General features: G+C 40.6%; 1 pseudogene; it reads right to left on the bottom strand.

The window, feature by feature from the left end:
• Positions 1-9,709: 9,709 nt before the first annotated feature.
• Positions 9,710-14,183, bottom strand: LOC120863106 (annotated as a pseudogene).
• Between the last annotated feature and the right edge of the window lie 2,888 nt (positions 14,184-17,071).

Genomic DNA, 17,071 nt, shown 5'->3' with positions numbered 1-17,071 from the left:
CAGTGATGGGGGTTCCCCAGGAGCTCACTGAGGTCTGTTCCTGAGGCCAGGTTGGCTTTAAACATCAGTATGTTCTGGGGAGCTAATGCTAGCTCACTGCTGGAGGGTGCCCCCCTCCAGCCTTCTCTTATTTACTTTCCTTTCTCTTCTAAATGCCCACAGCTAGCTAGAAGGGGTGAGAAGCCCGCCAAGCCTCTCTCCCCGCCAGCACGATGCCTGTGACAGCCACTAGCTGGCAGGTGCTAGATGCCAGAAGATGCTTGTTTAGAGCATTAAAAGCTAATATTACATTGTACCTCATCTATTATTTACTTAATGGTGACTGTTCTTTTGCTTTGAAGTTACTGGAAACCTTTTCTTCTCTAGGAGAAAGGCTGTGAGACCTGCCTGGGATTTCATTCAAGGAGGAGGTGGGGCTCCCTTATGTGTAGAAGGGAGCTGATAACAGATTTGCAGAGGCAGGACGGAGAAAGCAAAAGTTGCTGTATGAATCCACAGGAACAAGGTAATGGGTAAGAGGAGAGACTGGAGCCAGATCACATGTGTTTGCACCCTACACTCCGCTGTTTGACCTTAGGCAAGTAAGATCCCCAGGAGGAGGGCATGGCGACCCACTCCATTCTCCTTGCCTTGAGAATCCCCATGGACAGAGGAGCCTGGCAGGCTATAGTCCATGGAGTCACAAAGAGTCAGACACGATTGAGCAACTAAGCACAGCACACCACAATTTACTTAAGCTCTCTCTGCCTCGGGCTTCTCTGATAGCTCAGCTGGTAAATAATCTGCCTGCAATGTGGGAGACCTGGGTTTGGTCCTTGGGTTGGGAAGATCCTCAGGAGAAGGGAAAGGCTACCTACTCCAGTATTCTGGCCTGGAGAATTCCATGGACTATTGCATGGGGTCGCAAAGAGTTGGACACGACTGAGCAACTTTCACTTTCACTGTTTCCTTACCTATAACATGGCAATAGTAGAATCTACCTCATAAAGTTCTTATGAGAATTAAATTGATTAACACATAACAAACACATACAATAGTGCCAGACACCATGAGAAATGCTTTATAAATATTGGCTCTTATGGATCCAGCACTCAGGTTGCCTGTTACATAAGCAAGCAGAAGGGTCTCAAGGATGAGCATTCCGGTAAGCCAAAAAGTAAGTGAAGTGAATTTCCTCCCTGGCTGAATTACGAAAGATTGGTCTGTGCTCTGCCGTCCAGAAGGGGCACATTCATTGTCATTCTATAGATAGTTCAGCAGATTCCCTTTCTCTCTAGGAAGACGTAGGATGTACTTATGCACAGCTAGTAGTGCAAACACTGGCATAACTCCCTAACACGTCTTGAAAATGCTATTTTAAAATAAGTAGCACTTCATCTTAAAACAGCATTTAAAATTTTGTGCTCCTCCTCGCACCAGGGCTGAATTTTGCTTTCATCTGCACACCAGCAGGAGGCGCTGTCCCTGAAGAAATCTAGTGGAACTGGCGCGTACCATTTAGCATTCAGGATACTGCATTTGAAAGTGAATGTTTAACGTCACTTGAATAAGATTTCTGGTCTGTCGTGTTGATTCTCATAGTCTGTGAATTCCAGTGTCAGCTAATAGGAAATCTTTTTCAGTTCCTTGCCCATAACTTCAATATGTATGTTTACAAAGGAGGAGGGCATACAAACCTAGATTTTTTTTCATCTCTTGGAAAATGAGATGTCTGAGGTTTGGAATCTGTCTAGCTGCTTCCAAGTATTCAGAACAGAATTTTAAACAGGAAATTTGAAGAGAATTTGACATTTAATTTCTATATCAATGAGTCATGTCACTTGTTTTTAACTATGATCTACACACTTAGCATTTAAAATCAACATCCATTTGCACCACATGCAGCTGAGTTAACTAATAGCTACATATGAACAAAAAGGTCAAAGACTTTTTTTTTTCATCCTCTGTTCCAGTTTGCTTTTCTCGGTTTGAAACTAGGGTAATGACTGCGACTAGGGTAATGACTCAGATATCACTATGATATATGAATAAATTATTATGAATATAGAAGATATTACCTTGCAACCTGGACACACAGATACACATATAAATTAACTTTGGGGTGTGTAGTTTGGTCTTCCTATGTATATTTATCTCTGTGACAAATTTGACTTTAAAAAATCTAACTGAAGTTAATGACTTGTTCAAGTTGTTTCTCATACGGGCCTTTGAAACGGAGACCTAGATTGAGTGCCTTTAGTTAGTTCTGTATTCCCAAGATTGCCGTTACTTCACTGGGAATCTCTGAAGGAGGTTTTGCCTGGATAGGTTTATGTCTGAAAGTGCTTCAGCCAGCTTTAATGTGGAGTGACTGGGCCTCCCTATAAGGTTAGTTTTCTGGCAGTTTCTTTCTCATTTGCCATGCACTTACTGGAAGGAGCAACATGTCCACAGTTATTGATGTGGCAGGAGAGTGCAGTATACTAGTGACTGAGCTTTCAGTGCATCTATGGAGTTAATTTCATAGAAATGCAAGGGACTCCTGCACACAAAGGGAATACATGAGAATACGTGTTTCCTTTAATGTAGTTCAAGGAAAAGTGTTTTATAAAACTCTTTTAAAATCTCGTATACATATTGAATAGTAAAACCCATATACAAAGCTCTTACCGATGCTTTTGAACTGTGGTGTTGGAGAAGACTCTTGAGAGTCCCTTGGACTGCAAGGAGATCCAACCAGTCCATTCTGAAGGAGATCAACCTTGGGATTTCTTTGGAAAGAATGATGCTAAAGCTGACACTCCAGTACTTTGGCCACCTCATGCGAAGAGTTGACTCACTGGAAAAGACTTTGATGCTGGGAGGGACTGGGGGCAGGAGGAGAAGGGGACGACAGAGGATGAGATGGCTGGATGGCATCACTGACTCGATGGACGTGAGTCTGAGTGAACTCCGGGAGTTGGTGATGGACAGGGAGGCCTGGCGTGCTGCGATTCATGGGGTCGCAAAGAGTCAGACACGACTGAGCGACTGAACTAGATAGGAGAGACCCCAAGTAATCTACACAACCGTTGGTCTCACCCAATTTAACATAGCTGAATTGAGTAGCAGACCTACCTGGCATAAAATATAATATATTTAGCCTGTTTGGGGTAATAAGTCTCTATAAATTTTCTGGACATATTTCAACCAGAAATGGAGCTAGTTGGTGAATTAATTGCTAAGGGTTCTAATGCACCTCTTAAGGCAGAGTTAAGTCATATAGGAAATGTTGCTAGTCCCAACAGGTGAACCCTCTGACAGACAGTGACCAGAGGAAATTTGCTCTGTAAGCCTGGGTAGGACTTAAGTCAGTCCAGTTAAACTTCTGAATTAGACTGTGCATCTGCAAGACGCCAGACATAGTAGAAGAAACCCAAGGCCTTATGAAGTAGGAACATATTACTTTTCCATTAAAAGTGTTAATCGCTCAGTTGTATCCAACTCTTTGAGACCCCACAGACTGTAGTCCACCAGGCTCCTCAGTCCCAGCAAGAATACTGCAGTGGGTAGCCATTCCCTTCTCCAAGATATCTTCCTAACCCAGGGATCGAACCTGGATCTCCTCACATTGCAGGCAGATTCTTTACTGTCTGAGCCACCAGGAAAGGGTAAACTCTTCATAAAGACCAGGGGGACCAAACCTAGAGCTTCATAATGAGCATTAAGGGCAGGAGGGTAGAAGCAAGTTTAGAGAATAAGGAAGATTCTCTTTACTTTGGAGGATAACTGAAAACTCACTTGTGTTATTTCTCTGTTTCATTTTCTCTTTCCTCCATGCTTCTTGTTCATTTCTTATCACCTGTGTGTAGGTACAGTCCAATGAACATTTGTGGTAATAGACCCCGTGTAAATACTATTGTTGCTCTAAGATTTGGTGTCTGATACTAGTTTTTTTTTTTTTTAAGTTTTTAAGTTTATTTCTGTTTTTGTTTTTGGTTTTTTTTTTTTTTTTGTTGTTGTTGTTGTTGTTTTTACTTTACAATACTGTATTGGTTTTGCCATACATTGACCTGAATCCACCACAGGTGTACATGAGTTCCCAACCCTGAACCCCCCTCCCCTGATACTGTTTTATTAATAAGTAGAGTTCCAGGTCATTGCTGAGGATTTACTTGCATTTTTAGAAGATTCCCTAGCATTGTAGTTTAATTACTAACAGAGTAATGGCATATGTGTTGAGATAATTATAAAAGTGAGAAAGATTTATTCCTTAGCTCTTCAATGTGATTTACTTTCATCTTAGTTACAGCAAATCCTAAAGGGTTTTCTTCACTTGAGATTAGTTGTTGGCAACTCATTAACAACTCACTACAGATATTAAAAAGGGTCAGTAATTAAAATATGTCTACCTCATTCCACTTGTGAATGAACTAAAAAATATTCATCCAATTTTGGTGAATTTTTCATTATTACCTGGTATCTTCAGATTGGCCCTGAATGCAGTGAATGTACCATTTATCTAGCTGATAAAATGGTAAAAAGAGGACTACATTTATGTACTGCAAGGAGATCAAACCAGTCAATCCTAAAGGAAATCAGTCCTGAATATTCATTGGAAGGACTCATGCTGAAGCTGAAGCTCCAATACCTTGGCTACCTGAGGTGAATAACTGACCCATTGGAAAAGACCCCGATGCTGGGAAAGATTGAAGGCAGGAGGAGAAGGGGATGACACAGGGTGATATAGTTGGATGGCATCACTGACTCGATGGACTTGAGTTTGAGCAAGCTCTGGGAGTTAGTGATGGGCAGGGAAGGCTGGCATGCTGCAGTCCATGGGGTTGCAAAGAGTCAGACACGACTGAGTGACTGAACTGAACTGACATTTTGTACACGAGAGATGCCATCTTGGGTCAGATTACATGTGTGGTCAGGCACGTGCCTGACTGTTGAGCCTAGAGCAGTGCCAGGAGTGGCTTCAGGTGGGAGGCAGGAAGAGGGGATTGAAAGCACTTTGACCTTGATTTAGGCAGACTCTTTGGGGAAAACTTCCAAGCCATTAGGATTTTACACATTAGGTTCTGAGTTACAGGTCATGTTGTTTGACCAGGCTTAACTTTCTTCATATGAAGGGCTTCTATTTCATATTTTGATGTCATTTCCAAATCAGGCTGTCCAACTCTCATGAGACATAGTTGAAGCAGTGAGAAGAAGACATTTATTACCAACTTCCACTTGTATCCTGTTCCTAGACTACACTGATGATGAATTAATGTTCTATTGTATATGTGCTGTTCTGTGCTTACTCAGCTGTGTCTGACTCTTTGTGACCCCGTGGACTGTAGCACACCAGGCTCCTCTGTCCATGGGATTCTCCAGGCGAGAATACTGGAGTGGGTTGCCATGCCCTCCTCCAGGGGATCTTCTCAACCCAGGGATTGAACCCAGGTCTCCTGCATTGCAGGCAGATTCTCTACCATCTGAGCCACCAGGGAAGCCCAAGAATACTGGAGTGGGGAGCCTATCCCTTCTCCAGGAATCTTCCTGACCTAGGAATCGAACCAGGCTCTCCCACATTGCAGATGGATTCTTTACCAGCTGAGCTACCAGAGAAGCCCTCTATTGTATATACTTTATATCAAAGAACTTATTTATTAAATGAAAACATTCATTGAAATATATAGAAATTTGTAATTTCATATTTTTAATATAATGGTAGCCTTGTAAACAAATGAAAGTAGCTTGGCCTCTATTATATATATATATATGGTACATAATTTATTAATACAATCTACTTAAGGCTGGTTGATTAGCATTTAAAAAATGCTAATTAGGAGTCCATATCCCAGAGGTAACTAGTTACCTGTTGTTATCTAAATCTGCACCAGTGGGTTTTCTTATTTAGCCAAAAGAAAGTTATAAATCATTACTCACTGAAGAAATGAGTAGTGTTTAAAAGTGTATGGTTAGCCAGAACAACTGTACAGCCAATCTTTATCCTTTTACAAAAAAAAACCACAAAGAAATCAAGCACCCAGAAAACATCTTGCAAACACGGCAGCATAAACTGAGTGAGACCTTAGCTCTAGAGTTTAGGTCATTTGCGCCTCCTGTGATGGAGAACTAAGAGGCTTATTGATCCTGTTTTCAAAATATTGTTGGATCTGCTTTGTAGTTTCCTACAGGATGCTTTTCCGAGTCGAGTTGTGTTCGTGTGGGCTGTAATAACAAAATACCACAGACTTGGTGTCTCAAACAACAGACCTTTATATCTCACAGCTCTGGAAGCTAGGCAATCTGAAGTCAGGGTGCCAGCGTGAGCTGGGTTCTGGTGAGAACCATCTTAACTTGGTGACTGCCTTGTTGCTGTGTCCTCATAGGATGTAGAGAGAGAGGAAGAGCTCTGGTGTCTCTTTCTCTTTTTAGGAGGGCAATCCTGTCATTAGAGAAGGAAATGGCAACCCACTCCAGTGTTCTTGCCTGGAGAATCCCAGGGATGTGGGAGCCTGGTGGGCTGCCGTCTTGTGGGGTCGCACAGAGTTGGACACACCTGAAGCGACTTAGCAGCAGCAGCAGCAGCAATCCCGTCATGGGAATCACCTGTGGATCACGTAAATCTAATTACTCCTAAACCCAACCTCCAAATATCATCACACTGGGACTAAGGGCTTCAACTATGAATTTGCAGTGTGGGGAGACACATTCAGTCCATACCAGGGGTATTTTAGAGAAAAGTTTATTAAGCTTAAAAGAACAGGTTGTATGACTGTTTCTGTACCTGCCTGCAGACAAGTGTTTTTTTGTGTGACACAGTTTAGTCTGACTTGTTTTCATTTAACATACAGCCTGGCAGCCAGGTGGTGGGAAGGAAACGTATAGTTCTGAGATCTCTAATTGTCGCTGTCTAACTTGGGAGGCCCTGCTCTGAATGTAACAATCTGTTCTGTGTCTTCATTAATATTTCAGACTGGAAAAGCAGTCCTTCTTAACTGCACTATAATTTTTTCCAACAACAAAATCAAACCATGTAAATATGTGAAATTAAACTAATGAACTATATGTAAAGAGCCTCCAACATGGTGTTGAGATTTTTCTTCATGCAAAGAAATCATTATTTTTTTAAAAAAATTATTGAAGCATAGCTGATTTGAATACCCTGGTGGCTCAGACAGTAAAGAATCTGCCTGCAGTGCAGGAGACCTGGGTGTGATCCCTGGGTTGGGATGATCCACTGGAGAAGGGAATGGTAACCCGCTCCAGTATTTTTGCCTGGAGAATTCCACCAGAGAGAGAAGTGTGGCGGGCTACAGTCCATGGGGTCTCAAATAGTTGGACACGATTGAGCGACTACACTTTATTTTCAATGATTTACAATGTTGGGTTAATTTCTGGTGCACAGCAAAGAGATTCAGGTATATTTTCTTTTTCATATTCTTTTCAATTGTGGTTACAGGACAGTGAATATGTTCTCTGTGCTATGCAGTAGGTTCTTGTTTATCCATGCTATATATAATAACTTGCATCTGCTAGTCTCAGACTCGGAATCCCTCCCTGGTGCAATCATTCATTACTGTGAGTTCCTGAACTGCAGGAGGATGGTTCAAGATAACCACGACAGAGTTGTCAGGCATTGAAACTGTCCTCAGTGATGTGCAGAAGGAATGGGGACAATCAGTGGATTATTTAATTATCAATGACTCAAACTGTACAAGTCTGCTTAATTTTTCATATTCCTAGTCTGGAAGTCAGAAGGACATTCTTTAATGTAAGCATTGTTGTGCCCATAGAAAACAAGTTATTGGAAATTCATTTTTCTCTTTTTTATCTTATTCATTTGGATGTTCCATAAGTCTCATTTCCAGGCTTGTGATTTTAAAAGTGATCATTCTGAATATCTTAGCAATGGTGACAATGTGTTGTTTTAGAGCTATGCCTTGTTGATAAGGGATGAGGTACCTGGGATGTGGAGTTCAAAGCAGAAATCAAAATGTGAAGGAAAGAACAAATGGATAGAAGTTTCAAGGCTCAGACTGGTGTCTTAGGGTCTTGCTTATGCTAGATTAAAAGCCTTATCTGTCTATTAAAATCTCTGTATATGTGGAACTGAGTTTAGTAACATGTGCAGTTAAGAACTTTGTACATTTTTAAACAAGGTCCTGCTGTACAGCACAGGGAACTAAATTGAATATCCTATGATGAACCACAATGGAAAAGAGTATGAAAAAGTATACATATGCATCACCAAATCACTTTATACAAGGTTGTAAATTAACTGTACTTCAATAAAATAAATTAAAAAAAAGAACTGTACATTTTCATTGGAGTGTTTCATTTCAGTGTTTGAAAAGAATATCTTCAAGTGCCCTGAGGCATTTGATCAGCCAGGAAGGATTTTGCTAACAAAAAACAAGCTCCATTTTCCCCACTGGGTGTTTACTCATTTGTCCAGAGACCTTATTCATCAGTATGGAAATGAAATCCACTGACTTTAGAACCCAAAATCTCCTCTGGAATCTTTCATGTTGATGAATTTTCAGGGCAATTCATCAGACCTCAGCCATGAGTAAGATCTTATGGATTCTAAGTTTCACTTTTTACCAAGGATTCTATGATTAAACTCGCAAGCTTCTTCACCAGCTTAGCACAGGGACTTCCCCGGTGATCCAGTGGTTAAGACTTCACCTTCCAATGCCACGGATGTGAGTTCCATCTCTGGTCATGGAGCTAAGATCTCACATGCATTGTGGCCTAAAAACCTAAAACAGAAGTAATATTATAACAAATTCAGTAAAGACTTTAAAAATGGTCCCCATTAAAAAAATCTTTTAAAAATGCTTAGCACAGATTATTTTTCATCCCTACTTTATTTCCTAATATTTCCTAATTAGATACAGAATATTAGTGTTTATTACTGTTATTTGATGTATTATCTTTGATCTATTTCCTTCAAAAGGCAATTGAAAATAGAAATCTTCCTTTTCCCAAGGTAAAGACCAAAAGAATATCAAATGGATGCATTTTTAAAACTGAATGCTCCTCTTATTCAAGGCATTATGCTAACTGCTCTAAGCAACTAAAGACATTGTTTTTTGCTTTTAAATCTCCTGATTGCAGCCTTTGCTCTCTGATTATGAAATATTCTCTCAGAGTTTGAAGCTGGTTACCTTTCTTTGAAGTTTAAAACATGCATTTTCATTCCTTGCAAGATTGTCCTTGAATTCCTTCTTTTGGTTTCTGCATAATTTCTGGTTGTGCCTTAACATCTAGTTTGTTTTTGCTTCTTCTCACTTTGGCCATTTTTTCATTTTAAAAGAGCACTTTCTTCTCTATGATGCTCCTCTCCCCCACCCCATGCCCACTCACGCCCCATCCCACTCCCAGGTCTGATTACTTTGTCACTTGGTCTACATTTATTCCAGGACTTTGAGAGGTTGTATTAGGTTATCTCCAGTCTTTTGGGGGGCTTCAAAGACTTGTGCTAAAAGACAGTTATTTGTCTTTCACTAGCTTTGCTTTTCAATCTCTTACGATGAATTAAAAGTTCTCTGTTATCATTATCTGATCTATTATTACTTCTTCTTCAATGCCATGTAGCTTTTTCAGATCAGTTCTATTTTGTACAGAACTACCCACAGAGAGTCTGCAGTTCCTTCTTTATCTAGAAAGTTATTTCTACAATGTTTCTGCTTTCTTTTTTTGCATGCAGTCCATTCTCAGTTGCACTTTTTAGTGTATCTGCATCTTTCCTTTAGAATTCAAACTCTACCAAATTCCATTGGCTCTTCATTTCTTCAAGGCTCCAAGATGCCGTCTTAGTCAGCTTGGCTTGCTATAACAGAATGCCATAGACAAAGTGGCTTAAGCAACAGACATTTATTTCTCACACTACTAGAGGCTGGAAAATCTAAGATTGAGGTGCTGGAAGACTTGGTCTCTGGTGAGGACCTCTTCCTGGTTTGCAGATGGCTGGCTTTGTGCTTTAAGAGATCTCTAGTCTTTCCCATTCTATTGTTTTCCTCTATTTCTTTGCATTGATCACTGAGGAAGGCTTTTTTTTATCTCTCCTTGTTGTTCTTTGGAACTCTGCATTCAAATGGGTATATCTTTCCTTTTCATCTTTGCCTTTCACTTCTCTTCTTTTCACAGCTATTTGTAAGGCCTCCTTAGACAACCATTTTGCCTTTTTGCATTTCTTTTTCTATGGGATGGTCTTGATCCCTGCCTCTTGTAAAATGTCACCAACCTCCGTCCATAGTCCTTCAGGCACTTTGTTTACTAGCTCTAATCCCTTGAATCTATTTGTCACTTCTACTGTATAATCGTAAGGGATTTGATTTAGGTCATACCAGAATGGTCTAGTGATTTTCCCAACCTTCTTCAATGGAAGTCTGAATTTGGCAATAAGGAGTTCATGATCTGAGCCACAGTCAGCTCCTGGTCTTGTTTTTGCTGACTGTATAGAGCTTCTCCATCTTTGGCTGCAAAGAATATAGAATGAGAAAGACTAGAGATCTCTTCAAGGAAATTAGAGATACCAAGGGAATATTTCATGCAAAGATGGACTCCATAAAGGACAGAAATGGTATGGACCTAACAGAAGCAGAAGATATTAAGAAGAGGTGGTAAGAATACACAGAAGAAAGACCTTCACAACCAAGATAATCACAATGGTGTGATCACTCACTTAGAGCCAGACATCCTGGAATGCAAAGTCAAGTGGGCCTTAGAAAGGATCACTACAAACAAAGCTAGTGGAGGTGATGGAATTCCAGTTGAGCTCTTTCAAATCCTAGAAGATGATACTGTGAAAGTGCTGCACTCAATATGCCAGCAAATCTGAAAAACTCAGCAGTGGCCACAGGACTGGAAAAGGTCAGTTTTCATTCCAATCCCAAAGAAAGGCAATGCCAAAGAATGCTCAAACTACCACACAATTGCACTCATCTCACACGCTGGTAAAGTAATACTCAAAATTCTTGAAGCCAGGCTTCAACAGTACGTGAACCATGAACTTCCAGATGTTCAAGCTGGTTTTAGAAAAGGCAGAGGAACCAGAGATCAAATTGCCAACATCCGCTGGATCATCAAAAAAGCAAGAGAGTTCCAGAAAAACATCCACTTCTACTCTATTGACTATGCCAAAGCCTTTGACTGTGTGGATCACAATAAACTGGAAAATTCTTCAAGAGATGGGAATATCAGACCACCTGAATGGCCTCTTGAGAAACCTATATGCAGGTCAGGAAGCAACAGTTAGAACTGGACATGGAACAACAGACTGGTTCCAAACAGGGAGAGGAGAACATCAAGGCTGTATATTGTCACCTGGCTTATTTAACTTATATACAGAGTACATTATGAGAAATGTTGGACTGGAGGAAGCACAAGGAAACACAAGTTAAGGACAGAGTTATAAAGACTCAGAGTTTTAGCAGCAATATTGGAAACACAAACCAGAGTAAAGGGGAGGTTCAGAGACTGTTGGTAAATTTGCATATTGTTGTGTTTATTTCCTAAGGGAACACTAATCACTTTGTGGGGAAACAGAAGGAAGAAACACTTATTCTCTTCCCCGTATAGTCAAATGCAGCATCTTTGGTTTTTTTCCAAAGACTTTATGTGTTCATATTTGAAGATATGAAGTTCTGAAGACGGATCTTTCAATTGTTGAAAAATATTAGACCTGATGGTACAAAACAATGTTTTCTGGTGTGATTTTTACAAACCCTTAGAAAAGTCCTTGAGAAATATATTCTCTTTGGTGACATTTCAAACAGCGGATGTTTTAGTTTGGAATAATATATTTCAGCTTCACAAGGAATAACAACATAAATAACCAAAATATATATTAGGAAATAAATCCTTGAGTATTTCTCCTGAACCAAATTATTTTCTGAGCAAACTCTATTTTCTGAAATAGAGACTGACTCCTTCAAAGAATAACTCTATCCCTTTTTCCTGTCACTAGGACTAGGCAATTCTGTAAGGTGATGGTGTTGTTCTATTATAATACTGACATTTAGTGACTGAAAACAACATTTTTAATGAGGTTTGCAAACTCTTAATTTCTGTGAGTCTATGTAATGCTCTGTCAATAAATCAATCAACAATATTGATAAAATCAGCAAAAACAGGTATCAGTGAGTTCACATTCATTCACTCCACAAATTTTTATTGAATCCTTACTATGTGCTAGATACTATTCTAATCACAATAAATCAGAAAAACCTTTTTGACTTCAAGAAGCTCAGATTCCAGTAGGGGAGACAGACAAAAATAAATAAATATGTAACTAGATATGTATCTAAGTACCTGGAAGAGTGACTAGCGTATAATTGGTTTTCAGTAGCTTTTACAAAAACAGTTTTTATTGAAGCAAAATTTCTAGAAAGTGTGGTAAGCAAGATGATGTCCCCCTAACAATGTCCATGCGCTAATCCCTGGAATCTATGAATGCTACTTGACAAGGCAAGGGGAATCAAGGTCATGGATGGGATTAAGAATGCTAATAAGCTGACTTTAGGGTAAGGAAATTATCCTGGATCATCTGGAGGCACCCAAAGTCATCCCAATGGTTCAGATGAGGAAGAGGGAGGTAGTGTCAGAGCAAGGCAGTATGAGGAAGCCTTGAATGGCTATTGCTGGCTTTGGAGACAAAAACCAAGGGATGTGGGTAGCCTCTAGCAGCTGGAGAAGACAAGAAATGGATTCTCCCTGAGAACTCCAGAAGGAAGAAACCCTGCCGACACATCAATTTTAACCCAGTGATACCTAGTTTGGACTTCTGATTCCCAGAATTATAAAATAGTAAATCTGTCTGTCTTAAACCAGTAAGCTGGTAACAATTCATTGCAGCAGAGATAGGAAACTAGTACAAACAGTGAAATTTACAGATCTTAGCATATAAATCAATAAGTCTTAATAAATATCTTTACTCATGCAAGCAACCAAGCTACAGATATTTCCATCACCATCATCATATTTCCTCCACTGAGGCCTTCTAGTCAAACCATTCTCCCCCAAACAGAGGGAATTGCTGTTCTAATTTCTATCACATTAAATTACTTTAGCTTGTTCTTGAATGTCACATAAACCAAATCATAGAGTATGCATTCTTTTGTTTCTGGTTTCTTTCAACATACTGGTTTTGAAGTTTATCGGAGTTGAGTCAATCTGTTCAACCCCCCATCCCTTTTTCAAAAAGTCTTTTTGGCCAGGCTGTGGCCAGTGGGATCCTAATTTCCCTGACCAAGGGTTGAACCCACAGCTCCTGCAGAGAAAACAAGTGGAGCTTCAACCACCGGACTGCCAGAGAGGTCCCAGGAGTTCAACCCTTTTTACTACATTGCCTGGAAAGCCCCATGAATGGAGGAGCCTGGTAGGCTGCAGTCCATGGGGTCACTAAGAGTCTGACACGACTGAGAGACTTCACTTTCATGCATTGGAGAAGGAAATGGCAACCCACTCCATTGTTCTTGCCTGGAGAATCCCAGGAACGGGGGAGCCTGGTGGGCTGCCGTCTATGGGGTCGCACAGAGTTGGACACGACTGAAATGACTTAGCAGCAGCAGCAGCAGTATTGCTTTTAAGCACACAGTCAGGTTAGATCAGGGCCATGCCTGAAATCAGAACTTCTGTCATAATTCACTGGTCCAAGCTGTAGCAGCACCTACCCAGATTGAAAGGGATGGAGAAATAAATCTGTCTCTTTTTAACATTTTTTTCCATTTTTAAAACTGAAATAAATTTTAATACACACAATGAAGAGAGCATTTTGCATATTTTTCACTCAAAGGGGTATCTCTGTTTGAGGAAATCAGCATGTTACACTCTGAGAGATGAACTGCAACAGCCTGTGCACCAAAATAAAAAAATGAAATTGAATCAAAAAATGAAATGGTTATGCAAGGTGATGCAGGGCAGGAGATCAAAGGTGAAGGGTCATAACAATATTCAAAAGAAATCCAAAAGGACGGCTGCATCACGGTCTCATTAACGTTCCAAAAGTGCCTCTCTTTGGGTAAACTTGAGCATTTTGGCAGACATTCAAGCAGCTTTATCAGTAAAAAGATTTTTACATGACTACAATTGCTGTTCCCATGATTAACTTCTATAGGTGACATGGTGTTGAGAACACAGGAGATGCTAGTTCGGCAGAATACACTTGGGTAAATGCTCTTTGAGCTTGTTTTCAGTAGCCGTTTCCCCTCCTCATGCTACATCCTTCTGCTCCTTGTCATGGGACCTTGAGTAGGCACTTCTTGCCACTGCACTGCCCACAACTCTGCCTCTTGAGGTGAGTGGCAAAGGCTCTATTGTGGACCAACATGTCTCCTCAAATTCATATGTTAAAGTCCTAACCTCCAACCCCTCAGAATGTGAAGGTATTTGCAGATAGGGCCTTTAAAGAGATGATTAATCACGATGGTGTGATCACTCACCTAAAGCCAGACATCCTGGAATGTGAAGTCAAGTGGGCCTTAGAGAGCATCACTACGAACAAAACTAGTGGAGGTGATGGAATTCCAGTTGAGCTCTTTCAAATCCTAAAAGAGGATGTTGTGAAAGTGCTGCGCTCAATATGCCAGCAAATTTGGAAAACTCAGCAGTGGTCACAGGACTGGAAAAGTTTTCATTCCAATCCCAAAGAAAAGCAATGCCAAAGAATGTTCAAACTACCGCACAATTGCACTCATCTCACATGCTAGTAAAGTAATGCTCAAAATTCTCCAAGCCAGGCTTCAACAGTACGTGAACCGTGAAATTCCAGATGTTCAAGCTGGTTTTAGAAAAGGCAGAGGAACCAGTGATCAAATTGCCAACATCTGCTGGATCATCAAAAAAGTAAGAGAGTTCCAGAAAAACATCTATTTCTGCTTTATTGACTATGCCAATGCCTTTGACTGTGTGGATCACAACAAAGCGTGGAAAATTCTGTAAGAGATGGGAATACCAGACCACCTGACCTACCTCTTGAGAAACCTGTATGTAGGTCAGGAAGCAACAGTTAGAACTGGACATAGAACAACAGACTGGTTCCACATAGGAAAAGGAGTCTGTCAAGGCTGTATATTGTCACCCTGCTTATTTAACTTCTCTGCAGAGTACATCATGAGAAACGCTGGGCTGGAAGAAACACAAGCTGGAATCAAGATTGCCGGGAGAAATATCAATAACCTCAGATATGCAGATGACACCACCCTTATGGCAGAAAGTGAAGAGGAGCTAAAAAGCCTCTCTTTGAAAGTGAAAGAGGAGAGTGAAAAAGTTGGCTTAAAGCTCAACATTCAGAAAATGAAGATCATACCACTTCATGGGAAATAGATGGGGAAACAGTGGAAACAGTGTCAGACTTTATTTTGGGGGGCTTCAATATCACTGCAGATGGTGATTGCAGCCATGAAATTAAAAGACCCTTACTCCTTGGAAGGAAAGTTATGATCAACCTAGATAGAATTTTCAAAAGCAGAGACATTACTTTGCCAACAAAGGTCTGTCTAGTCAAGGCTATGGTTTTTCCTGTGGTCATGTATGGATGTGAGAGTTGGACTGTGAAGAAAGCTGAGCCTCGAAGAATTGATGCTTTTGAACTGCAGTGTTGGAGAAGACTCTTGAGAGTCCCTTGGACTGCAAGGAGATCCAACCAGTCTATCCTAAAGGAGATCAGCCCTGGGTGGTCTTTGGAAGGAATGATGCTAAAGCTGAAACTCCAGTACTTTGGCTACCTCATGCGAAGACTTGACTCATTGGAAAAGATTCTGATGCTGGGAGGGATTGGGGGCAGGATGACAGAGGATGAGATGGCTGGATGGCATCACCGACTCGATGCACATGAGTTTGAGTGAACTGCGGGAGCTGGTGATGGACAGGGAGGCTTGGCATGCTGCAATTCATGGGGTCGCAAAGAGTCGGACACGACTGAGCGACTGAATTGAACTGAACTGAAGGTAAAATGTGGTCCTGTGGGTGTACCCTATTGCAACATAACCAGTACCCCTTATAAGAGGGCTTCCCTGGTGGCTCAGATGGTAAAGAATCTGCCTGCAATGCTGGAGGTCTGGGTTTGATCCTTGGGTCAGAAAGATTCTTTGGAGAAGGGAATGGCTACCTACTCTAGTATTCTTGCCTGGAGATTTCCATGGACAGAGGAGCCTGGGGGGCTACAGTCCATGGAGGTCACAAAGAGTCGGACATGACTGAGCAACTAACACTTATAAGAAGAGGTTAGGACAGGGACATGCACAGAGGAAGAAGACAACATGAACACCCTGGGAGAAGATAGCATCTACATGCCAAGGAAAGAAGCCACAGAAGGAAATCCTGCTGACATGGTGATCTTGGACTTGTAGCCACCAGAACCAGGAGGAAAGAAGTTTCTGTTGCATAAGACACCTGGTCTGTGGTATTCACTATAGTAGGCTTGGAAAGTGAAAATGAATACAGACCCATGCAGAAGATGGGAGATATTATTGTGCAATATATGGAAAGTACCATCTGCTACAGTGAGGTTTAAGTCCCTGCTTTCTGTTAGTTTTTCATTTGTCCCATCTGTTTTTAGTGTTCTATTTCTCCCCATTCCCCACAACCTTTCTTGCCTTCCTTTGTTTTAGTTATTATTATTATGTTTGCAATTCTATTGTTCCTCCTTTTAAGCTCTAACTCTGTTGAATTCTTTTAGTGGTTGCTCTAGGGGTTGTTTTGCATCCTTATTTTATCACAGCCTGCTTAGAACCAACATCATACCACTTTACCACTTAAGAGATTTGTAACAGTGTGATTCTTTTATGCTCTCCTCATATATTTTTCTTCTATGTATATCATAAACATTATCTTTTAAAGAAACTAGGAAAAAAGAAAATAGCCTCATATTTATGTATGGATGGAGCATTTCTGGAGTTCTTCATCTCTTTTTTGTGGATCTTTTTTATGTAGCACTTCCCTTCAGTCTAAAGAATTTCCTTAAGCATTTCTGAAAATAAAGGTCTGGTTGCAGAAAAGTTCCTTGAGTTTTATCTGAAAAAAAATAAACAAAAAACCACACCTTAATTTTACCCTCATTTTTGAAGCATATTTTCACTCATAGAATTATAGTTTGACAGAAAGAGACTCA

Source organism: Oryx dammah, unplaced genomic scaffold (assembly GCF_014754425.2).
Source record: "Oryx dammah isolate SB20612 unplaced genomic scaffold, SCBI_Odam_1.1 HiC_scaffold_4, whole genome shotgun sequence".
Taxonomy (NCBI): Eukaryota; Metazoa; Chordata; class Mammalia; order Artiodactyla; family Bovidae; genus Oryx; species Oryx dammah.
Note: the sequence above shows the minus strand (reverse complement) of the source record. Positions and strands in the feature narration are given on the sequence as shown.